Below are 25,551 nucleotides of genomic sequence, written 5' to 3' on the forward strand. Positions count from 1 at the left end.
TTGTGAGGCATTAAAGTCACTGAGGTACGAAATAAGTAATTTGCTTTTATGTTTAGTCAGAAAGCTTTCTTAAGACACTTTTAAACCCTAGTTCAGTTAATGCAGCTTGCGTTTATCCACCATATTTGGAGAACACGTTCAATGACTTAAGCGAGACATATGCTAAAATGAAAGTAGCAAATGACGTTTTGTTAAACTTCTGATTCATGTAGCCTAGTTAAATATTAACAATATGTCCTCGTTTGAGAAAGGATGGGAGAACACTTTGGGCCTGGACAGGGTGAAAGTGAGGTAAGATAGCAAGCATTCTTCTAGGCGCTACGATGAAGCATAGACACAGCAGTTATTCTCACCTCCCAAGGCATTTAGAGGTCAAAGAGCTATTATCCTGTAAGCAAAACTACTTCATTATGTGATTACTCTTGGTTCACTTTACACAACAAGTACATTCCTGGAAAGCTGTCTTGGGTGCACAAGCACAAATCAAATAGTTTTCTCGTTGACTCACACTTTCACTTCTGATCTTCATTTGTCAGCAGATTCTAAAACTAACCCAGTCAGGTAGTTAATAAGAGGTACTTAAACACAGAAGGGGATATAACTCCAGTGAATTATTCCTTGAAACAAAGAAGTTTTAGGAAAATGAATGTGCACTCTTGTATCCTAAATTTGAATTTCATATATTGGCTTTCCTAAAAGGAACAGCTAATTTTTTTCTCTTAACTATTATGTCTATTGTGATAATTTCCCCTGCATTCTAGACACCAGGTTTTCTGGATTCATTTATTCATCTAATTATTGGTCATCACCTTGCAACAATGACAGAACAATCATTTGTTCTACAAACGCTGATTGATCGTGTATGATTTGAGACACTGCAGTTGGTCTTGGGGATCTACAATCAAGCAAGGAAAGATCTCTGTCAAGATGCTCACAGTCTGGTAAGGGAGGGAGATAAATTAATAGGCAATTCCTATGCAGTTTGAATACTGCTTTGATAGGAAAAGTACGGGGTGCTATGGAAGCACAGAGGATGGGTGGGAGGTTGGAGGGAGAGGGGTTCAAGGTTTTATGATGTCTATAAGAGCCCAAATTTCAGGCAAAGTCATCTGTTAGCACATGTTAAAGTTTTATTTAACCAATCAATGAAAGAACAGATACAGAAGAATGCTGATTCAAAGAGCATTTGAAAAGCAGGGATTCATGTAGTCAGTTGGGGGAAAAAAGCCAAAGTGACATTACTAAGTTACATTCAACTTTGGCTAATGTCTTATTGTGCAATAAACTGAAAATTTTTGGGTTATCTACTAAACCAAACTTCCCCCCAAATCTAAACCACATCTTAATAGTTTTCTGTGCGTTAACCTCTAGTGTTACAAGACTAAAATCATCTGGACCATAATTAATTATGGATAGTTGGTCAAAGTTACAAATCTTCAGAGAGGTGGCTGACAGGCCTATTAGAAAATGTTTTGCCACCCTGACATCACCACTATGCAATCAATGCATGTAACAAAATTACACTTGAACTCCATAAATTTATACACACATTCTACCAAAAAAGGCAAATAAAAAGTACAGCTATGATAACAAGTCATGAAAGCATCATTTTTCCTTCTTTTCTTTTTCTTTTTTCTTTTTATACAGAATCTTGCTATGTCGCCCAGGTTGGAGTGCAGTGGTGCAATCTTAGCTCGCTGCAACCTCCGCCTCCCAAGTTCAAGCAATTCTCCTGCCTCAGCCTCCTGAGTAGCTGGGACTACAGGCATGTGCCACCATACCTGGCTAATTTTCTGTACTTCTAGAAGAGACGGGGTTTCACCATGTTGGCCAGGCTGGTCTCGAACTGCTGACCTCAGGTGATCTACCCGCCTCGGCCTCCCAAAGTGCTGGGATTACAGGCGTGTCTTTTTTTGTAGAGACAAGGTTTTGCTATATTGCTCAGGCTGGTCTCAAACTCTTTTTATTTTAAATTTTAATTTTTTACTTTTATTTTTATTTTTATTATTTTTATTTTTTACTGTGGGCGAATGATTATTTAGACATGGTAATCCCTCACCTCCTGTATTCTCCAGTTTCTCACCTCCTGTATTCAGTTTCTCCAGGCATGTAATCCCATGCCTGGGATTACACGCATGCACCATCACATCCAGCTAATTTTTGTATTTTTAGGAGAAACAAGGTTTTACCATGTTGGCTAGCCTGGTCTTGAACCTCTGGCCTCAAGCTATCCACCTGCCTCGACCTCCCAAAGTACAGAGATTACAGGCATGAGCCACCACACCTGGTCCATTAATTGAATTTATTGCTTAGTTAATTTTCTATTACTCTTAGTGGTAGTGGAAATTAGCCATAGGTTTCATAGGGTCCATGATGGTATTTGTTCAGTTATTTATTTCTTACCTTTCTTGTAAGAGTATTATATATCCCTGTTCATTGCCTGGTGACCTGCTATGCCTTTTGTGAGAAGAGGACAATACAGGTCCCCGCTTCATTAATTTTGGCCTTGATTGACCTGCTTTGGCTAATAGAATGTGAGTAGTTATGACATATGCCACATCCAAGTAGAGATTTAAGCTGATTGTGTGGTCTGGCTTGGCCTCTTGTTGGGTTGGCCTGCAGTCAACCCACAGTTTACATATGATATGAGCAAACAAAGGTAATAAGCCAGCAAAATTTCTCCCTAAGGGTAGGAACAAGATAAGACTGTCCAGTCTTACTAATTCTAGCCAACACTGTACTGAAGTTCTAGGCATGGAAGTAGACAAGACAATGAAATAAAAGGCATCCAAATTGTAAAGAAAGATGCAAAACTGTATTTGCAGATGGCATGATTTTTTTAATATAGAAAATCCTAAGGAGTTCACAAAAAATCTGCTGAAACTAATAAACAACTTCAGCAAGGTTAGAGGATAAAGGATTAATATACAAAAATCAATTATATTTCTATACAGTAGCAATGAGCAAATCAAACCTGAAATTATGAAAACAATTCTTTAACAATAGCATCAAAAAGATTAAAGTACTTAGGAATGCATTTAACAAAAGAAGTACAAAACTTACATTCTTAAGACTACCAAACATTATTGAAAGAAATTATGCAGGATCTAAATAAATAGATATCCTATATTACTGGATTAGAAGACTTACTAGTATTAATATAGCAATACTTCCCCAATTGACCTGTAGGTTTAACTCAATTTTTGTCAGAATCCCAGCTGACTTCTTTGTAGAAATTGATAAGTTGATCCTAAGATTCATGTGGAAATTCAAGGGACACAGAATTGCTGAAATAATGTTGAAAAAGAACAAAGTTGGAGAGCTTATGCTTTTTGATTTCAAAACTGTCTACAATGCAACAATAATCAAGATAGTGTGGTACTGGCATATGAATAGACACAGATAAATAGAATAGAATTGAGAATCCAGAAATAAACCCTCAAATTTATAGTCAATTGGTTTCAACAAGGAAGCTAAAACAATTCAATGGGGGAAGGAATGATCTCTTCAACAAATGGTGCTGGGACAACTGGATATCCACATGCAAAGGAATGAAGTTGTATGTCTATCTTACACTGTATACAAAAATGAACTTGAAATGGATCAAAGACCCAAGTGTGGCCAGGTGCCGTGGCTCATGCCTGTAATCCCAGCTCTTAGGGAGGCAGAGGCAGGAGGATAGCTTGAGCCCAAGAGTTCGAGACCTGCCTGGGCAATATAGCGAGACCCCGTTCTCCACAAAAAGGAAAAAAAAAAACAAAGCAAAACAAATGTAACAGAACTGTAAACCTCTTACAAGAAAACATAGAAATATGTCATTGTGACCTTGGATTTGTCAGTGGTTTCTTAGATATGAACCACATGCATTAGCAAAAAAGGAAAAAAAATAGATAAATTGGACTTGATCAAAAGTAAAAACTAGCTGGGTTTGGTGACTCATGCCTGTAATCTCAGCACTTTGGGAGGCCGAAGCGTGTGGATTGAGTGAGCCCAGAAGTTTGAGACCAGCCTGGGCAGCACAGGGAAACCCTGTCTCTACAAAAAATACCAAAAAAAAAAAAAAAAAAAAAAAGGCTGGGTGTGGTGGTACATCCCAGCTACTCAAGAGGCTGAGGTGGGAGGATCCCTTAAGCCTAGGAGGCAGAGGTTGCAGTGAGCCCACATCTCACCACTGCCCTCCAGCCTGGGCGATAGAGTGAGACCCTGTCTGAAAAAAAAAGGAAAATGTAAAAACTTTCATGCATTATAGGATGCTATCAGAAAAGTGAAAAGACAGCTCATAGAATGGAAGAAAATATTTGCAAATCATACATCTGAAAAGGGATTTGTATCTATATAAAGAACACTTAAAAGTCAATAATAAAAAGATACATAACCCAATTTTTTAATGGGCACAGGATCTGAATAGCTATTTCTCTAAAGAAGATACAGAAATGTCCAATAAGCACATCAACATTATTAGCTATCAGGGAAATGCAAATCAAAATCACAATGAGATACTACTTCACACCTGTTAGGATGGCTGGAATAAAAAAGACAAATAATAAAAAAAAAAAAGTCTAGCATGTTGAGAAATGAGAATTCTTATATACTGCTGATGGGAACATAAAATGGTACAGCTGCTTTGGAAAACAATCTGACTGTTTCTCAAATAGTTAAATATAGAGTTATCGTTTGACCCATGAATCCCACTTCTAGGTATATACCCAAGAGAGATGAAAACACACATCCACACAAAAACTTGTACACAAATGTTCATAGCAGCATTATTTTTAATATTCAAAAAATAGAAACCTAGTTGTTCATCAATTGAATAAATAAAATGTAATATTTTCATACAATGAGATATGATTCAACCAGAAAAGGGAATGAAGTAGTGATATGCACTACAGCATGCATGAATCTTGACAACATTATGCTAAGTGAAAAAATTATGGAAACATTATGCTAACCTTGAAAACACTAAACAGATTCTCAAAATACCACATATATGATTCAATTTATATGAAATGTCAAGAATAGACAAATCTATAGAGATAGAAAGTAGTTTAGTGGCTGCCTAGGTCTGGGGAAATAAGAGAGTTACAGGGTCATAGCTAAAGGTATATGGTTTCTTCTTGCGGTGATAATGTTCTAAAATTGATTATGGTAATGGTTGAAAAACTGAATACACTAAGGACCATTGAACTGTGCACTTCCAATGTATATTTAAATAAAGCTAATACCAAGAAAATTAGTTATTTGACACTGCATATAAGCTTGATGATGCTTTTATCTATCCTGAGGAATAAAATAGCTGAGACATTCATATTAAGAATATTTGACCTATAAAAAGTACCTGGTGGAGCTGGAGCTTCTCTTTTTATTTGGAAACTTTTCTCATATTGTGGATTTGATGATGAGGAAGCTCTTATAATAATGTTGATATAGTTTTAAAATATAGAGTCTTCCAGTAATTATGGAGGAATGAAGTGGTCACAGGAACCCTTTCATAGATAACAGTTATGAAACATTTTTAAAAGCTTGTTAAACGCACTGGAAAGACTACAAAAGCAGACAGAAGAAAGAAAACTGCAACTGCACAGGGTAAGAATTGTGAGTTTGTAGTTTTCTGGTCTGAAGACATTTCTTGACCCCTATGGCTATGGCTGAGAAAAGCAGCAGTAGAAAAACAGCCTTGTTGGCTCAAGGTACCTTTCAGGGCTGGACAATCAGCTTGAAATTTAAAGGGAGAAATTCTGGAAGCAAAATAATCATAGAAAGAGTGAGACTCAAATTCCAAATAGTTCTGTCTAAATCCTTTTGATGGCTAGACTATGCATGTGCAAGAGTGGATTCATGAGGCCTGACACAAAACATGTAAGGAACAGAGAGAAATCTATACTTCAACCATGGAGCAAGTTCTGTTCATTTGCTTTTTTGGGTATGTTGTTTGGTTTAACTAAAAAAAGTAAAAGTTAAAAATAATTTATTGAGGTGAAGTTCACACAATATGAAATCCATTTTACAGTTGACAAATCAGTGGCATATTGTACATTCACAATGTTGTGAAACTACTACCTCTATCTAGTTCAAAAACATTTCCATCACTCCAAAGTAAAACTCTGTATTCATTAAGCAGTTTCTCCTCACTATTCCCTACTGCCTAGACCCTGGCAACTGCCAGTCTGTATCCTGTTTCTATGAATTTGTCTATACCAGACATTGCATGTAAGTGGCTTCATACAATATATGACCTTTTTGTCTGGAATCTTTCACTTAGCATAATATTTTGGAGGTTTGTCCATGCTGCAGCAAGTATTAGTATTTCATTCCTTTATTGTGGCTGAATAATATTTCATTGTATGTATATACCACAATTTATTTATGTATTCATTGATGGACATTTAGTCCCTTACTTCGTTTTGGCTATTGTGAGTAGTGTTGCTATGAACATGTGTGTACATGTATTTATTGGAGTACTTGTTTTTTAATTATCTTGGGTATATATGTAAAAGTACGTTTTTTTTTAAAAGAAAAAAAAGTCTGAATGTATATTCTTATTTGCACTCAGATGGAGCAGAAGAAAGCTGAAGCCTATGGGCTTGAAGTATCAGACAACAGAGCCCAAGGCTGGCAGGACAAATAGTAAACTAGGTGGGAAACCTTAGAAGCGAGGAAACTACAGAGAGACTGAGTTTCATCTCTGCCCAAATTCTTGGCTGACTGTCAAATTATACAGGCACATAGCAGATACCACATGTGCCTTCCATGTGGATAGGCCAGGCTAAAGCCAGAGGTAGGCCATAAGAACCGAGCAGACATATCAGTTGCTACATACCTCAAGAGACATAGTCAGTTTGAATTCAGGTATGTTAACTGCCTACTTGAACAAGATCCCAGTAATCATAAGAACACATCAGAATCCAGATTTATTATAACATTGTCTATAATGTCTAATTTTAAAACAAAAATTAGTAGATGTTGAAGGAAACAGAAAAGTGAGACCTAGGCACCTGGGAAAAGGCAGTTAATAAAAACTGACTTTGAGTGGGCCCAGATTTAGCAGATGAAGAATTAAAAACATCTATTATAAATGGCCCAAAGAATTAATGGAAAATGTGGTATCAATAAATTAGAAACATCTCGACAGAAGTATGTTAACTATAACAAGGAAATAGAGATTATAAAGCTGAAAAATACAATAACTGAAATAAATTTACTAGATGGGCTCAACAACACATTGGACTTGGCAGAAGAATCAGTGGGCTTGATTTTACACACACACTCCAATTTGAATAACAGAAAAAAGATTGAAGAAAAATGAGGAGAATATCAAGCAGTCCAATATATGTGTAACTGATATTCCAGAAGGGAGAATAAGGGGCAGAAAAATATTTGAAAATATAATGGCTGAAAAATTTAAAGGAAATCAAACATACCTAATTATTTCTAGCATCCCTCTTGCAATTGGTTACAAAATGAAGAAGCAGGTCTTTGAGGAGATACCTAGTAGTCATATAGGAAGTGCCAACAATAAAATGGGTATTAAAAAATCTTCATGATGTTATTACATTGGATCTCTAAATTTGTGCTCCATCTCAGAGAAGGACAGCATTGACGAGAATTTTCAGTCAATAACACAGTTTCCCCAGAAAGAAAATGCTGCAGCTTTATCTGTGTTACTAATCAGGAAAATGATACTTTGTAATAACAGAAAAAGTAACATAAAGAATAATTATTTTGGCTACTTTATACCTGTAGAAGCCCTTATTGTTCTATTGTTTTATTATAATTGTTTAATTAACTGGAATAGTTTGCAGTTTTAAATCTAGAGTATGCAAAATTATTGCAAAACCAAGAAAGTTAACAGACCTTTTTGAGAGATTGTATTTGGGTAGGGTGAGTAAAACAGATTTTGCCATTTGAGTAGAACATGCAGAAAGTAAATAGTAAGAATTTGCACCCTCACAGTTGAGAACAAACCATAAATTCAAAGACCACTTGTCTTTCTGAGTTACCAGTCCCCTACTATATATAAGCTTCTGCTTTTAAAACCAATCATGTAATTTTAACAGACGTCCATATATACATTTTTTTTTTTTTTTGAGACGGAGTCTTGCTCTGTCGCCCAGGCTGGAGCGCAGTGACCGGATCTTGGCTCACTGCAAGCTCCGCCTCCCGGGTTTACGCCATTCTCCTGCCTCAGCCTCCGGAGTAGCTGGGACTACAGGCGCCCGCCACCTCGCCCGGCTAGTTTTTTTGTATTTTTTTAAGTAGAGACGAGGTTTCACCGTGTTAGCCAGGATGGTCTCGATCTCCTGACCTCGTGATCCGCCCGTCTCGGCCTCCCAAAGTGCTGGGATTACAGGCTTGAGCCACCGCGCCCGGCCCATATATACATATTAAAATGCAAACACATATACCAAATGTCAGATAACATTATTTAAGGCTTTAAACACTAGTTTTTGTTTATTTTATTCTAGGAATGCAAAGCTCTTTTAATATTTCAAAATCGATAGTGCAATTATCCAAATTAACAAGCTAAATAGAATAACTATCACGATGACATCAGTTGATGCAGAGGAAGCATTTTACAACATTCAACCCTCATTTGTAATAAAAATGCTCAAAAAATCATAAAAGGGATTTGAGGAGCAATTCCTCAACTTGCTGAAGAGCACCTACAAAAAAACTATAGCTAACTTAATACTTAACAGCAAAAGACTGAATACTTTACAGCTAAGACTGGGAATAAAGCAAGAATGTCTGCTCTCACTGCTCTTATTCAACATAAGGCTGGAAGGTCTCGGTAGTGCAATAAGGCAAGAAATGGAAATAAAACATACAGATCAAAAAGGAAGAAATTAGATTTCTCTATATGCAGATATCATGATTGCCCATAAACAGCTTTTATTTATTTTTTTTTATTTTTTATTTTTGAGACAGAGTCTCGCTTAGTCGCCCAGGCTGGAGTGCAGTGGCGCGATCTCGGCTCACTGCAAGCTCCGCCTCCCGGGTTCACGCCATTCTCCTGCCTCAGCCTCCGGAGTAGCTGGGACTACAGGCGCCCACAACCGCGCCCGTCTAATTTTTTGTATTTTTAGTAGAGACGGGGTTTCACCGTGGTCTCGATCTCCTGACCTTGTGATCCGCCCGCCTCGGCCTCCCAAAGTGCTGGGATTACAGGCTTGAGCCACCGCGCCCGGCCATAAACAGCTTTTAAAATTAGTCTTACCAGCATACGCCTTTTTATTGCCTGGATTTTTCCTTGTAATCTAAATGCTATGAAGAACAAATACATTTATGTAATGAAAAAGACATTTAAAAATAAATGTCTCTTTTGGTGACAATTTTTTTTTCACTTTTTCTGTATTTCTTCATTTTAATTAAAAATTGTTCCACTCATGCACTATTACACTTGTGTTATATTCTTTACTGTCATAAACTCTGGGAGAAGACGTTTAGCTTTTTCTAAAACCAAATTTATCAAATCACTCTGATTTGTGGGAGGATTCAGCTTGATTAGGAATATTAGATGAACTTGGAACCATATATTCTTTTACATTTATTTAAAAATATTAAAATGCTTCGCAGAAGTTTTGAATAGTGCTTTTTTATGATTAGTAATTGCTAGCTTGATATCTCATTTTCATTTCTTTCTTTGGAACCTAGTCTCCAACCATTTGACTACTTCAGCTTTTCAGTTTCTGAATTGGCAGTTTGTGTGTGTGAAAAAGTTTTTCTTAAAGGGCCAATACATTTAAAGCATCAGAAGTCCAATTTCTTCTTTGTATGGAAATTCTTGAGTTCTTTTCTTTCAGGTTTATGTAAGTACTTGTTAGTCTCAAGAAGCTAAACAGAACAAAATCTCTTAAATTTAAGACCTCATAATCAAATTTATTAATTCCCTCTGTATGTAGGCAGAAATGTTCTAAAGTACTTTCTTAGAAAATATTTCACATTCATACAGTAGAAGAATCATATAAACTCTTTGACAAGCTAGAGATTGCCCAAGCAGGAGTTTATAGGTGAAGTTTTAAAAAATGTTTTTTCTCTATTTTCTATATTTTGTTATATGCTATTGTATTCTCATTTTATGTGCAGTTCAAAGTTTTAAATACACATAAAATAATTCATATTATTGTTATGCAAGCCAAGTAAATGCTATAGAAGTCAAAATTCTCTGTTCTCTAAACAATGCAGAATCTATTTCAAGTCTATATGTTTTTCCAACCTTGACGGTAGATCTCTTTGGGTTGGATATCTCTAGTGTTCACAAATGATAGATTCCTATGATAAGTTAATCTCCAAAAATGTTTTCCTCAGAAGCCAGATACAGACAAAGGGTTACAATTACAAACAGATTATACTTCATGGCTAATTTCTTTTCCTCTATAAGGAGGGAGTAAAGGCTTTTCTCATTTAAATACACACAGAGAATTGTCTTTAGCCAGGGGACAAAAGCAGAGGCAGAGACAAATATATATGTAAAATTCACTATAGGGAAAAATAAAAATTCCCATCCTAATGATTTTAAAAAATCAGAATATTCACCATTCTTCAGACACACGACATACTGCTGTGGGCCATTAGTTTCTCTTCCATTTACTCACGAGATTTATGATTCCCAACCCACAGAATTTACTTAAACAAAAGAAACACTGACAAAAATCCCTGCAAATCTTTTACTCCACCTTTCTGAAACTTTTACAGGCTTTCAGATACAGTCTTATCACAGCCAGGACACCAACAGACTTCTAGGCTCTAACTGAAAGACAGGTGTCCAATCATATCTACTAGCTGTTTACCCTGGAAATCTAGTTACCATCATGACTCTGGTGCCCACGTCAGATTTTCAAACTCAAATAAAAAAAAAAATATGTTTCACAAGTTTTCAAATGTTAGACAGTCATGACTTGCAATCTGTATTTTCTCTCCGGATGAGAAGGGGCAGAACTCAAGCAGCAAAACACTGCGGGAGTCTATTTTTTCTTTGTTCCAAAGCCAAAGGATTCCTCTGGAGTCTTGGCTGTCACTTGAAACCTACCATGCTACCCTTGTCCAACATGGTAGGTTGGATCATTTTACTATTCCTTGAGTGAGGTGAGTGTGCATAGTCCAGAAAGAAGTTTATGCTTCCAACTTTATTAAGCATTTCTGTATTAGGCATTTAATTGTTTAGAATTTTGTTGGTATGCTTTTTTATTTTATTTATTTATTTTACTTTAAGTTCTGGTATGCATGTGCACAACCTGCAGGTTTGTTACATAGGCATAAATGTGCCATGGTGGTTTTCTGCACCTATCAACTCATCATCTAGGTTTTAAGGCCCACATGCATTAAGTATTTGTCCTAATGCTCTCCCTCCCCTTGCTCCCCAACCCCCAACAGGCCCCAGTGTGTGATGTTCCCATCCCTGTGTCCATGTGTTCTCATTGTTCAACTCCCACTTATGAGTGAGAACATGCAGTGTTTGGCTTTCTGTTCCTGTGTTAGTTTGCTGAGAATGATGGCTTCCAGTTTCATCCTCGTCCCTGCAAAGGACATGAACTCATCCTTTTTAATTGCTGCCTAGTATTCCATGGTGTATATGTAACACATTTTCTTTATCCAGTCTATCATTGATGGGCATTTGGGTTGGTTCCACATCTTTGCTGTAGTGAACAGTGCTTCTATAAACATACATGTACGTGTGTCTTTATAGTAGAATGATTTATAATCCTTTGGGTATATACCTAGTAATGGGATTGCTGGGTCAAATGGTATTTCTGGTTCTAGATCCGTGAGGAATTGCCACACTGTCTTCCACAATGGTTGAACTAGTTTACACTCCCAACAACAGTGTAAAAGTGTTCCTATTTCTCCACATCCTCTCCAGCACCTGTTGTTTCCTGACTTTTTAATAATCGCCATTCTAACTGGCGTGAGATGGTATCTCATTGTGGTTTTGATTTGCATTTCTCTAGTGACCAGTGATGATGAGCTTTTTTTCATATGTTTGTTGGCCGCATAAATGTCTTCTTTTGAGAATTGTCTGTTCATATCCCTTGCCCACTTTTTGATGGGGTTGTTGATTTTTTTTCTTGTAAGTTTGTTTAAGTTCCTTTTAGATTCTGGATATTAGACCTTTGTCAGGTGGGTACCTTGCAAACATTTTCTCCCATTCTGTAGGTTGCCTGTTCACTCTGATGATAGTTTCTTTTGCTGTGCAAAAGTTCCTTAGTTTAATTAGATGCCATTTGTCAATTTTGGCTTTTGTTCCAATTGCTTTTGGTGTTTTAGTCATGAAGTCTTTGCCCATGACTATGTCCTGAATGGTATTGCCTAAGTTTTCTTCCAGGATTTTTATGGTTTTGGGTGTTATGTTTAAGTCTTCAATCTATCTTGAGTTAATTTTTGTATAAGGTATAAGGAAGGGATCCAGTTTCTGTTTTCTGCATATGGCTAACCAGTTTTCCCACCACCATTTATTAAATAGGGAATCCTTTTCCCATTGTTTGTTTTTGTCAGGTTTGTAGAAGATCAGATGGTTGTAGATGTGTGGTATTATTTCTGAGGCCTCTATTCTGTTCCTTTGGTGGATATCTCTGTTTTGGTACCAATATCATGCTGTTTTGGTTACTGTAGCCTTGTAGTATAGTTTGAAGTCAGGTAGCATGATGCTTCCAGCTTTGTTCTTTTTGCTTAGAATTGTCTTGGGTATACGGGCTCTTCTTTGGTTCCATATGAAATTTAAAGTAGTTTTTTCTAATTCTGCAAAGAAAGTTACTGGTAGCTTGATTGAATAGCATTGAATCTAAAAATTACTTTGGGCAGTATGGCCATTTTCACAATATTGATTCTTTGTGTTTATGAGCATGGAATGTTTCTCCATTTGTTTGCGTCCTCTCTTATTAACTTGAGAAGTGGTTTGTAATTCTCCTTGAAGAGGTCCTTCACGTCCCTTATAAGTTGAATTCCTAGGTATTTTATTCTCTTTGTAGCAATTGTAAATGGGAGTTCACTCATGATTTGGTTCTCTCCTTGTCTATTGTTGGTGAATAGGAATGCTTGTGATTTTTGCACTTTGATTTTTGTATCCTGAGACTGCTAATATTGCTTATCAGCTGAAGGAGTTTTGGGGCTGAGATGATGGGGTTTTCTAAATATGCAATCATGTTATCTGCAAACAGAGACAATTTGACTTCCTCTCTTCCTATTTCAATACCGTTTATTTCTTTCTCTTGCCTGATTGCCCTGACTGGAACTTCCAATACTATGTTGAATAGGACTGGTGAGAGAGGGCATCCTTGTCTTGTGCAGGTTTTCAAAGGGAATCCTTCCAGTTTTTTCCCATTCAGTATGATATTAGCTATGAGTTTGTCATAAGTAGCTCTTATTGTTTTGAGATGTGTTCTATCAATATCTAGTTTATTGAGAGTTTTTAGGGTGAAGGGATATTGAATTTCATTGAAGGCCTTTTCTGCATCTATTGAGATAATCATGTGGTTTTTGTCATTGGTTCGGTTTATGTGATGGATTATGTGTATTGATTTGCATATGTTTAAACCAGCCTTGCATCTCAGGGTTGAAGCCGACTTGATCATGGTGGATAAGCTTTTTGATGTGCTGCTGGATTCGGTTTGCCAGTATTTTATTGAAGATTTTCACATCAATGTTCATCAGGGATATTGGCCTGAAATTTTCTTTTTTGTTGTGTCTCTGTCAGGTTTTGATATCAGGATGATGCTGGCCTCATAAAATAAGTTAGGGAGGAGTCCCTCTTTTTCTCTTGTTTGGAGTAGTTTCAGAAGGAATGGTAACAGTTCCTCTTTGTATCTTTGGTAGAATTCGGCTGTGAATCCATCTGGTCTTGGACTTTTTTTGGTTGGTAGGCTATTAATTACTGCCTCCATTTCAGAACTTGTTATTGGTCTATTCAGGGATTTGACTTCTTCCTGGTATAGTCTGGGAGGGTGTATGTGTCCAGGAATTTATCCATTTCTTCTAGATTTTCTAGTTTATTTGCATAGTGGTGTTTATAGTATTCTCTGATGGTAGTTTCTTTCTGTGGGATCAGAGGTGATAGCCCCTTTATCATTTTTTTTGTGTCTATTTGATCCTTCTCTCTTTTATTCTTTATTAGTCTAGCTAGAAGGCCATCTATTTTGTTAATCTTTTCGAAAAACAAGCTCCTGGATTCACTGGTTTTTTTGAAGGGGTTTTTGTGTCTCTATCTCCTTCAGTTCTGCTCTGATCTTAGTTATTTCTTGCCTCTGCTAGCTTTTGATTTTTTTTGCTCTTGCTTATCTAGTTCTTTTAATTGTGATATTAGGGTGTCAATTTTAGATCTTTCCCGCTTTCTGTTGTGGGCATTTAGTGCTACAAATTTCCCTCTTAACACTGCTTTAGCTGTGTCCCAGAGATTCTGGTATGTTGTATCTTTTTTCTCATTAGTTTCAAAGAACTTATTTATTTCTGTCTTAATTTTGTTATTTACCCCGTAGTCATTCAGGAGCAGCTTGTTCAGTTTCCATGTGGTTGTGTGGTTTTGAGTGAGTTTCTTAATCCTGAGTTCTAATTTGATTGCACTGTTGTCTGAGAGACTGTTTGTTATGATTTCCATTCTTTTGCATTTGCTGAGGAGTGTTTTACTTTCAATTATGTGGTTGATTTTAGAATATGTGCTATGTGGTGCTGAGAAGAATGTATATTCTGTTGATTTGTGATGGAAAGTACTGTAGATGTCTATTAAGTCTACTTGGTCCAGAGCTGAGTTCAAGTCCTGAATATCTTTGTTAATTTTCTGCCTTGTTGATCTGTCTAATATTGACAGTGGGGTGTTAAAGTCTCCCACTATTATTGTGTGGGAGCCTAAGTCTCTTTGTAGGTCTCTAAGAACTTGCTTTATGAATCTGGGTGCTCCTGTATTGGGTGCATATATATTTAGGATAGTTAGCTCTTCTTGTTGAATTGATCCCTTTACCATTATGTACTGGCCTTCTTTGTCTCTTTTGATCTTTGTTGGTTTAAAGTCTGTTTTATCAGAGACTAGGATGGATTGCAACCCTTGCTTTTTGTTGTTGTTGTTTTACTTTTCATTTGCTTGGTAAATATTCCTCCATCCCTTTATTTTGAACCTATGTGTGTCTTTGCACGTGAGATGGGTCTCCTGAATACAGCACACTGATGGATGTTGACTATCAAATTTGCCAGTTTGTGTCTTTTAATTGGGGCATTTAGCCCATTTACATTTAAGGTTAATATTGTTATGTGTGAATTTGATCCTGTCATCATGATGCTAGCTTGTTATTTTGCACATTAGTTGATGCAGTTTCTTTACAGTGTTGATGGTCTTTACAATTTGGTATGTTTTTGCAGTGGCTTGTACCAGTTTTTCCTTTCAATATTTAGTGCTTCCTTCAGGAGCTCTTATAAGGCAGGCCTTATGGTGACAGAATCCCTCAGCATTTGCTTGTCTGTAAAGGATTTTATTTCTCCTTCACTTATGAAGCTTAGTTTGGCTGGATATGAAATTCTGGGTTGAAAATTATTTTCTTTAAGAATGTTGAATATTGGCCCCCAGTCTCCTCTGGCTTGGAGGGTTTCTGCTGAGAGATCCACTGTTAGTCTGATGGGCTTCCCTTTATAGCTAACCTGACCCTTTTCTCTGGCTGCCCTTAACATTTTTTCCTTCATTTCAACCTTGGAGAATCTGACGATTATGTGTCTTGGGGTTGCTCTTCTTGAGGAGTATCTTTTTGGTGTTCTCTGTATTTCCTGAATTTGAATGTTGGCCTGTCTTGCTAGGTTGGGGAAGTTCTCCTGGATAATGTCCTGAAGTGTGTTTTCCAACTTGGTTCCATTCTCCTCATCACTTTCAGGGACCCTACTTAATCGTAGGTTTGGTCTTTTCGTATAGTCCCATATTTCTTGGAGGCTTTGTTCTTTCCTTTTTGTCTTCACACCTTATTTCAGTAAGTTGATCATCAATCTCTGATATCCTTTCTTCCACTTGATCAATTCAGCTATTGATACTTGTGTATGCTTCACAAAGTTCACGTGCTGTGTTTTTCAGCTCCATCAGGTCATTTATATTCCTCTGTAAACTGGTTATTCTAGTTAGCAGTTCCTGTAATCTTTTATCAAGGTTCTTAGCTTCCTTGTATTGGGTTAGAACATGCTCCTTTAGCTCAGAGGAGTTGGTTATTACCCACCTTCTGAAGCCTACTTCTGTCAATTTGTCAATCTTGTTCTCCATCCAGTTTTGTGCTTGCTAAAGAGGGGTTGCGATCATTTGGATGAGAAGAAGCATTCTGTTTTTTGGAATTTTCCGCATTTTTGTGCAGGTTTTTCCTCACCTTCATGGATTTATCTACCTTTGATCTTTGAGGCTGATGACCTTTGGATGGGGCTTTTGTGTGGGAGGTCTTTATGTTGATGTTGATGTTATTGCTTTCTGTTTGTTAGTTTTTCTTTGAACATTCAGGCCTCTCTTCTGTAGGTCTGCTGCAGTCTGCTGGAGGTCCACTCTAGACCCTGTTTTTCTGGGTATCACCAGTGGAGGTTGCAGAACAGCAAAGAATGCTGCCTGCTCCTTCCTCTGGAAGCTTCCTCCCAGAGGGGCACTGGCCTGATGCCAGCCAGAGCGCTCCTGTATGAGGTGTCTGTTGACCCCTGTTGGGAGATTTCTCCCAGTCAGGAGGCACGGGGATCAGGGACTCACTTGAGGAGGCAGTCTGCCCCTTAGCAGAGCAGGTGCACTGTGCTGGGAGAATCCCTCTTGTCAGGATCAGCTACTCTCTTCAGAGCCGGCAGGCAGGAATGATTAAATACACTGAAGCTGTGCCCACATCCGCCCCTTCCTGCAGGTGCTCTGTCCCAGGGAGATGGAGTTTTTTTTCTGTAAGTCCCTGACTGGGGCTGTTATCTTTCCTTCAGAGATGCCCTGCCCAGTGAGGAGGAATCTAGAGAAGCAGTCTGGTCACAGCTGTTTTGCCATGCCCAGCCCAGACCTCCCAGCCTCCTTAGCATTGTCAGGGGAAAACCGCCTATTAAAGTCTCAGTAATGGTGGACGCCCCTTCCCCCACTAAGCTGGAGCATCCCAGATCGACTTCAGACTGCTGTGCTGGCAGCGAGAATTTCAAGCCAGTGGTTCTTAGCTTGCTGGGCTCCGTGGGAGTAGGACCTGCTGAGCGAGACCACTTGGCTCCCTGGCTTCAGCCCCCTTTCCAGGGGAGTGAATGGTTCTGTCTCGCTGGGGTTCCAAGCACCACTGGGGTATGAAAAAATACTCCTACAGCTAGCTCAGTGTCTGTTGAAACAGCCACCCAGTTTTGTGCTTGAAACCCAGGGCCCTGGTGGTGTAGGCACATAGGGAATCTCCTGATCTGCAGATTGCAAAAACCATGGGAAAAGCATAGTAACTCAGTGGGTAGCACAGTTCCTCATGGCTTCCCTTCACTCAGCCAGGGAGCTCCCCAGATCCTTGCACTTCCCGGGTGAAGTGACACCCCATCCTGCTTCTCACCCTCCATGGGTTGGACCCACTGCCTAACCAGTCCCTGTGAGAGGAACTGGGTACCTCAGTTGGAAATGCAGAAATCACCCGCCTTCTGCATTGGTCTTGCTGGGAGCTGCAGACCAGGGCTGTTCCTATTCAGCCATCTTGGCCCCTCTTTTGTATTTTTTTGTTTGTTTGTTTGTTTTAATTTCATTTAGTTCTGCTCTGATCTTGGTTGTTTCTTCTGTTGGGTTAGGGTTTGGTTTGTTCTTGTTTCTCTTGTTCCTTGAGGTGTGACCTTAGATTGTCTATTTGTGCTCTTTCAGACTTTTTGATGTAGGCATTTAATGCTATGACCTTTCATCTTTGTTTTTTTTTTCACACTGCCTTTGCTGTATCCCCGAGATTTTGATAGGTTTTGTCACTATTATCATTGAGTTCAAAGAACTTTTAATTTCGTTCTTGATTTCATTGTTGACCCAATGATCATTCAGGAGCAGGTTATTTAATTTCCATGCATTTGCATGGTTTTGAGGGTTCCTTTTATTATTGATTTCCAATTTTATTCTACTGCGTTCAGAGAGAGTACTTGATATAACTTCAGTTTTCTTAAATTTATTGAGACTTGTTTTGTGGCCTATCATATGGTCTATCTTGGTAAATGTTCCATGTGCTGATGAATAGAATGTATATTCTGTAGTTCTTGGGTAGAATGTTCTGTAAATATCTGTTAGGTTCATTTGTTTTAGGGTATAGTTTAAGTCCATTGTTTCTTTGTTGACTTTCTGTCTTGATGACCTGTCTAGTGCTGTCAGTGGAGTGTTGAAGTCCCTCACTATTATTGTGTTGCTTTCTATCTCATTTCTTAGGTCTAGTAGTAATTATTTTATATATTTGGGAGCTCTAGTGTTAGGTGCATATATATTTAGGATTGTGATATTTTCCTGTTGGACAAGTCCTTTTATCATTATATAATGTCCCTCTTTGTGTTTTTAAGCTGCTGTTGCTTTAAAGTTTGTTTTGTCTGATATAAGAATACCTACTCCTGCTCATTTTTGGTGTCAATTTGCATGGAATATCTTTTTCCACTCCTTATTGTAAGTTTATGTGAATCCTTATGAGTTAGGTGAGTCTCTTGAAGACAGCAGATACTTGCTGGATGAATTCTTATCCGTTCTGTCATTCTGTATCTTTTAAGTGGAGCATTTAAGTTATTTACATTCAGTGTTACAATTGAGATGTGAAGTACTATTCTATTTATCATGGTAGTTGTTGCCAGAATACCTTGGGTTTTTTTTCATTTTGTTATTATTTTATAGGTCCTGTGAGATTTATGCCTTAAGAGGGTTTTATTTTGGTGCATTTTGATGATTTGTTTCAAAATTTAGAACTGCTTTTAGCAGTGCTTGTAGTGCTATCTTGGTAGTGGCTAATTCAGCATTTGTCTGAAAAAGACTATCTTTCTTTTATTTATAAAGCTTAGTTTCACTGGACACAAAATTCTTGGCTGATAATTGTTTTGTTTAAGGAGGTTAAAGATAGAACCCCAATCCCTTCTAGCTTTTAGGTTTTCTGCTGAGAAATCTGTTAATCTGATAAGTTTTCCTGTATAGGTTACCTGATACTTTTTCCTCACAGCTCTTAAGATTCTTTCCTTTGTTTTGACTTTAGATAACCTGATGACTATGTGCCTACATGATGATCTTTTGTGATGAATTTCCCAGGTGTTCTTTCAGCTTCTTGTATTTGGATATCTAGATCTCTAGCAAGGTCAGGGAAGTTTTCCTTGATTATTTCCTCAACTATGCTTCCCAAACTTTTAGATTTCTCTTCTTCCTTGGGAACACCAACTATTCTTAGAATCCGTCATTTAACATAATCCCAAACTTCCTGGAGGCTTTGTTCATGTTTTAAATTCTTTTTTTCTTTGACTTGTCAGATTGGGTTAATTTGAAAGCCTTGTCTTCAAGCTCTGAATTCTTTCTTTTACTTATTCAACTATATTGCTGAGACCTCCCAGTGTATTTTGCATTTCTCTGTGTGTCCTTTATTTCCAGAAGTTTTGATTGTTTTTCACTTATGATATTTATTTCCCTGGAGATTTTTCCATTCATATCCTGTAACATTTTAAAATTTATTTGAGTTGGTATTCACCTTTCTCTTCTGCCTCCTTGAGTAGCTTAATAACTGTCCATCTGAATTCTTTTTCTGGCAATTCAGAGATTTCTTCCTGGTTTGGATCCATTGCTGGTGAGCTAGTGTGATATTTTAGGGATGTTAAAGAACCTTGTTTTGTTATATTACCAGAATTGTTTTTTTTCTGGTTCCTTCTCATTTGGGTAGACTATGTCAGAGGGAAGATCTGAGGGTCAAGGGCTGCTGTTCAGATTCTTTCATCCCACAGAGTGCTCCCTGGATGTGGGTATTCAGGGATGTGCCTTCCTGAAAGCCAAACTGCAGTGATTGTTATTTCTCTTCTGGATCTAGCCACTCAGCAGAGCTACTGAGCTCTGGGCTGGTGTCTGCAAAGAGTCCTGTGCTGTGATCCATTTTCAGGTCTCTCAGCCATGGATACCAGCACGTGCTATGGTGGAGGTAGCAGGAGAGTGAAGCAGACTCTGTGAGGGTCCTTGGCTGTATTTTTGTTTATTGTGCTAGTTTTATGTTGGTTGGCCTCCAGCCAGGAGGTGGTGCTTTCAGGAAAGAATCAGCTGTGGTAGTATAGGGAGGATACAAGCTTGCCCTAGGGTCACCTGGATAAGTTTCTCAGGTGGTGGTTGGGGCCATAGAGCCCTCAAGAGATTATATCCTTTGTCTTTGGCTACCAGGGCAGGTAGAGAAAGACCATCAGGTGGGGGCAGGGTTCAGTGTGTCTGAGCTGAGACTCTCCTTGGGCGGGGCTTGCTGTGGCTGCTGTGGGGGATGGGGGTGTGATTCTCAGGCCAATGCAGTTATATTCCCAGGGGGATTATGGCTGACTCTCCTGCACCATGCAGGTTGCCAGGGAACTGGGGGGAAAGCTGGCAGTAATAGGCCTCACCTAGCTCCCACACAGCCCAAAAGGCCAGTCTCACTCCCACTGTGCCCCCCACAACAGCACTGAGTTTATTTCCAGGTAGTGGGTGAGCAGGGCTGAGGACTTGCCCCAGGATACAGGCCTCTGCACTGGGAAAGCAAGCAGGACTTTCAGATTTTGTGGCTCCCAGCATGTCACAACTTCTGTACTGTGTTTGCATTCCTGGTTTGCCCTCTCACCCAGGTTCTGTCTAGGAAACTTCTTGTTTGGTTGAAATTGTTACAAAGTTCAGTTCACAACCTCTCCTTGTGGTTTTTCCCCAATTCCACTGGCAGCTCTCCCCAAGGACCCCTGTGAGACAAAGTCAGAAATAGCTTCCCCAGGGACTAAGAGTGGCCAGAGAGCTCTTCCCACTGCTTCCTCTACCCCTGTATTTCCCTCAGCTCTCTAAGTTCATCTAATCTCCATGTAAGGTCAATTACCTTGCTGGCTTACTTATTCACTCTCTTAATTGTGTCTTTCAGGGTCCAATTTATCAATCATTTTGAATGATTTGTACATTTTGTGTCCTATTAGCCTTTTGCTTTAGATTCTTCTAGATGTCTGTGTTTGTGTGTGTAATCAGTCTTCACCACTCTAGGAGTACAAATGATATATTAGTTAAATTAGTACCTTAACTACCACATCAGGCCCCATCACATTCTTTAGATGGGAAGGAGCCAATCAAAAGCTTACCTTTTTAGTCTTTGTTATTGTTCAAGGATGATTGGCAATGAGACTATCTTCTCCTTTCAGGTAAAACACAAGTACCAACTCACAGAATGACTTTAGTTCGCAATGACCCAACATCATTCCCTTTGGGCTATTATTGTAATCACTGAAGTAAAATTTAATGAGAAGATTTCAAACAAAAATTTAGGCAGAATAGTATAGTGAACACTTATATACACATCATTGGCTTCAAAAATAATGATCTCGTGGCTAATCTTGTTTCATCTATATTGCCACACACTACTCATGACTGAGTTATTTTGAAGCAAATCCTATACATCATATCATTTCAACCATAAATAATTCAATATTTGTCTGTAAAAGATGAGGATTCTTTAAAAACAGGCATATGATCACTTTCAGCTAAAATATCAACAATTTATTACCATCATATATCCAATGTTCAAATTTCCAGTGGTTTCATAAATGTCATAATTTTTTAAACAGCTTTATTGAGATTTAATTCACATATAATTAACCCACTAAAAGTGTACAATTTAATGGCTTTTAGCATATTCATGGAGTTGTGCAACCCTCACCATAATCAATTTTAAAACATTTCTGTCACCCCCAAAAGAAACTATTTACCTATTTGCAGTCACCCCTCCCCAATTCCACCATCCTTTTAGCCCTAGACAACCACCAATCTACTTTCTGTCTCTATAGACCTACTCATTCTGGGCATTTCACATAAATGGAATCATACAACATATTATCCTTTCTGACTGACTTCTTTCACTCAATATAATATTTTCGAGGTTCATTTATGTTGTAGCATGGATCAGTACCGTACATCATTTTTCTTTATTGCCAAATAATGTTCCATTGTATGAATGTGCCACATTTTATCTAGCCATTCACCAGTTGATGGGGACATTTGGGTGGTTTTCACTTTTTGGGTATTATGAGTAATGCTACTATAAACATTTGAATATAGGCGTTTATGTGAACATAAGCTTTCATTTCTTTCGAGTATTTTTTTCTTTTTTAGTATTATTACTATTTTTTAAAAATTATACTTTAAGTTCTAGGATACATGTGCAGAACGTGCAGGCTTGTTACATAGGTATATGGGTGCCATGGTGGTTTGCTGCACTTATCAACCCATCATCTACATTAGGTATTTCTCCTAATGCTATTCCTACCCTAACCCCCCACCCGCCGACAGGCTCAGGTGTGTGATGTTCCCCTCCCTGTGTCCGTGTGTTCTCATTTTTCAGCTCCCACTTATGAGTGAGAACATGTGGTGTTTGGTTTTCTGTTCCTGTGTTAGTTCACTGAGAATGATGGTTTCCAGCTTCATCCATGTCCCTGCAAAGGACATGAACTCATCCTTTTTTATGACTGCATAGTATTCCATGATGTATTCTTGTCACATTTTCTTTGTCCAGTCTATCATTGATGAGCATTTGGGTTGGTTCCACGTCTTTGCTATAGTGAACAGTGCTGCAATAAACATACATGTTCATGTGTCTTTATAGTAGAATGATTTATAATCCTTTTGTATATACCCAGTAATGGGATTGCTGGGTCAAATGGTATTTCTGGTTCTAGATCCATGAGGAATTGCCACACTGTCTTCCACAATGGTTGAACCGATTTTCAACAGTGTAAAACTGTTCCTATTTCTCCACATCCTCTCCAGCATCTGTTGTTTCCTGACTTTTTAATGATTGCCATTCTAACTGGCGTGAGATGGTATCTCATTGTGGTTTTGATTTTCATTTCTCTAACGACCAGTGATGATGAGCATTTTTTTCATGTTTGTTGACTGCATAAATGTCTTCTTTTGAGAAGTATCAGTTCATATCCTTTGCCAGCTTTTTGATGGGGTTGTTTTATTCTTGTAAATTTGTTTAAGTCCTCTGTAGATTCTGGATATTAACTCTTTGTCAGATGGATAGATAGCAAAAATTTTCTCCCATTCTGTAGGTTGCCTGTTCACTCTGATGATGCTTTTGCTGTGCAGAAGCTCTTTAGTTTAATTAGATGCGATTTGTCAATTTTGGCTTTTGTTCCAATTGCTTTTGGTGTTTTAGTCATGAAGTCTTTGCCCATGCCTATGTCCTGAATGGTATTGCCTAGCTTTTCTTCTAGGATTTTTATGGTTTTAGGTGTTATATTTAAGTCTTTAATCCATCTTGAGTTAATTTTTGTGTAAGGTGTAAGGAAGGGGCCCAGTTTCTGTTTTCTGCATATGGCTAACCAGTTTTCCCACCACCATTTATTAAATAGGGAATCCTTTTCCCATTGCTTGTTTTTGTCAGGTTTGTAGAAGATCAGATGGTTGTAGATGTGTGGTGTTATTTTTGAGGCCTCTGTTCTGTTCCATTGGTCTGTATATCTGTTTTGGTACCAGTACTATGCTGTTTTGGTTACTGTAGCCTTGTAGTATAGTTTGAAGTCAGATAGCATATGCCTCAAGCTTTGTTCTTTTTGCTTAGATTGTCTTGGGTATATGGGCTCTTTTTTCGTTCCTATGAAATTTAAAGTAGTTTTCTCTAACTCTGTGAAGAAAGTCATTGGTAGCTTGATGGGATAGCATTGAATCTAAAAATTACTTTGGACAGTATGGCCATTTTCACGATATTGATTCTTCCTATCCATGAGCATGGAATGTTTTTCCATTTGTTTGTGTCCTCTCTTATTTCCTTGAGCAGTAGTTTGTAGTTCTCCTTGAAAAGGTCCTTTACATCCCTTGTAAGTTGTATTGCTAGGTATTTTTTTCTCTCTGTAGCAACTGTGAACGGGAGTTTGCTCATGATTTGACTCTCTGTCTATTATTGGTGTATGGGAATGCTTGTGATTTTTGCACATTGATTTTGTATCCTGAGACTTCGCTGAGGTTGCTTATCAGCTTAAGGAGATTTTGGGCTGAGACAATGGGGTTTTCTAAATATACAATCATGTCATCTGCAAACAGAGACAATTTTACTTCCTCTCTTCCTATTTCAATACCCTTTATTCTTTCTCTTGGCTGATTGCCCTGGTCAGAACTTCTAATACTATGTTGAATAGGATTGGTGAGAGAGGGCATCCTTCTGTTGTGCCAGTTTTCAAAGGGAATGCTTCCAGTTTTTTCCCATTCAGTATAATATTGGCTGTGGTTTGTCATAAATAGCTGTTATTATTTTGAGATACATTCTATCAATACCTAGTTTATTGAGAGTTTTTAGCATGAAAGGATGTTGAATTTTATTGAAGGCCTTTTCTGCATCTATTGAGATAATCATGTGGTTTTTGTCATTGGTTCTGTTTATGTGATGGATTACATTTATTGATTTGCATATGTTGAACAAGCCTTGCATCCCCGGGATGAAGCTGACTTGATCACGGTGGATAAGCTTTTTGATGTGCTTCTGGATTCGGTTTGCCAGCATTTTATTGAGGATTTTCACATTAATGTTCTTCAGGGATATCCTTGAGTACCTAATTTTAAAAAGTTTCTTTGAGTTAGCATCTAAATAAGGTCTGCATTATAATTAATTGATAGTGTTTAAGTATTTTAATTTATAGGTTATCTTTCTTTTTTTGAAATTATTTATTTGTTGCAGAAACTAGGTCATTTGTCCTGAAGAGCTTCCCATAGCTTGGATTTTCCCACGTATGATGAATTTAACATGTTCTTTTGTCATTGTTGCCATCGTCACTGTTCCTCCTCCTCTTCTTCCTTCTTCTTCCCTCCTCTCCATCCGTCCCACTTTCTCTCTGTTTAACAAGAATACTTTATTGGAGGCATTTTGTTCTTCTATCAGAATGTGTGTTATGTCTTGCAGTCTCTTTTTTCTGTGATGTTAGCAGGTGTTGATAGTCAATGCCTACATTTATTAATTCTCTGTATGTTGCAAAATGGATGATATACTTTTCTTCTAGGGTGTTTATAGTTTTGGGTTTTACATTGAAGTCTTTAATCCATCTTGAGTTAATTTTTGTATAAGGTATAAATAAGGGGTCCAGTTTCAGTTTTCTGCATATTGCTAGCTAGTTCTCCCAGCACTATTTATTAAATAGGGAATCCTTTCCTCACTGTTTGTTCTTGTCAGATTTGTCAAAGATCAGATGGTTGTAGGTGTGTGGTCTTAGTTTTTGAGTTCTCTATTCTGTTCCATTGGTCTATGTGTCTGTTTTTGTACCACTACCATGGTGTTTTGGTTCCCGTAGCCTTGTAGTATTGTTTGAAGTCAGGTAGTGTGATGCCTCCAGGTTTATTCTTTTTGCTTAGGACTGTCTCGGCTTTACTGGCTCTTCTTGGTTCCACATGAAATTTTAAGTAGTTTTTTCTTTTTTCTAATTCTGCAA

At 37.9% G+C, this 25,551-nt stretch overlaps 1 long non-coding RNA gene across 1 annotated transcript in view; it reads left to right on the forward strand.

Moving 5' to 3' along the window:
* Window positions 1-25,551, forward strand: part of LOC139360902 (uncharacterized) — a 75,673-nt gene that overhangs the window by 481 nt on the left and 49,641 nt on the right. Inside the window, exon 2 of the long non-coding RNA XR_011618485.1 lies at window positions 762-941. This is a non-coding gene — a long non-coding RNA (uncharacterized lncRNA). The remainder of the gene's footprint in view (window positions 1-761; window positions 942-25,551) is intronic.

Source organism: Macaca nemestrina, chromosome X (genome assembly GCF_043159975.1).
Source record: "Macaca nemestrina isolate mMacNem1 chromosome X, mMacNem.hap1, whole genome shotgun sequence".
Taxonomy (NCBI): domain Eukaryota; kingdom Metazoa; phylum Chordata; class Mammalia; order Primates; family Cercopithecidae; genus Macaca; species Macaca nemestrina.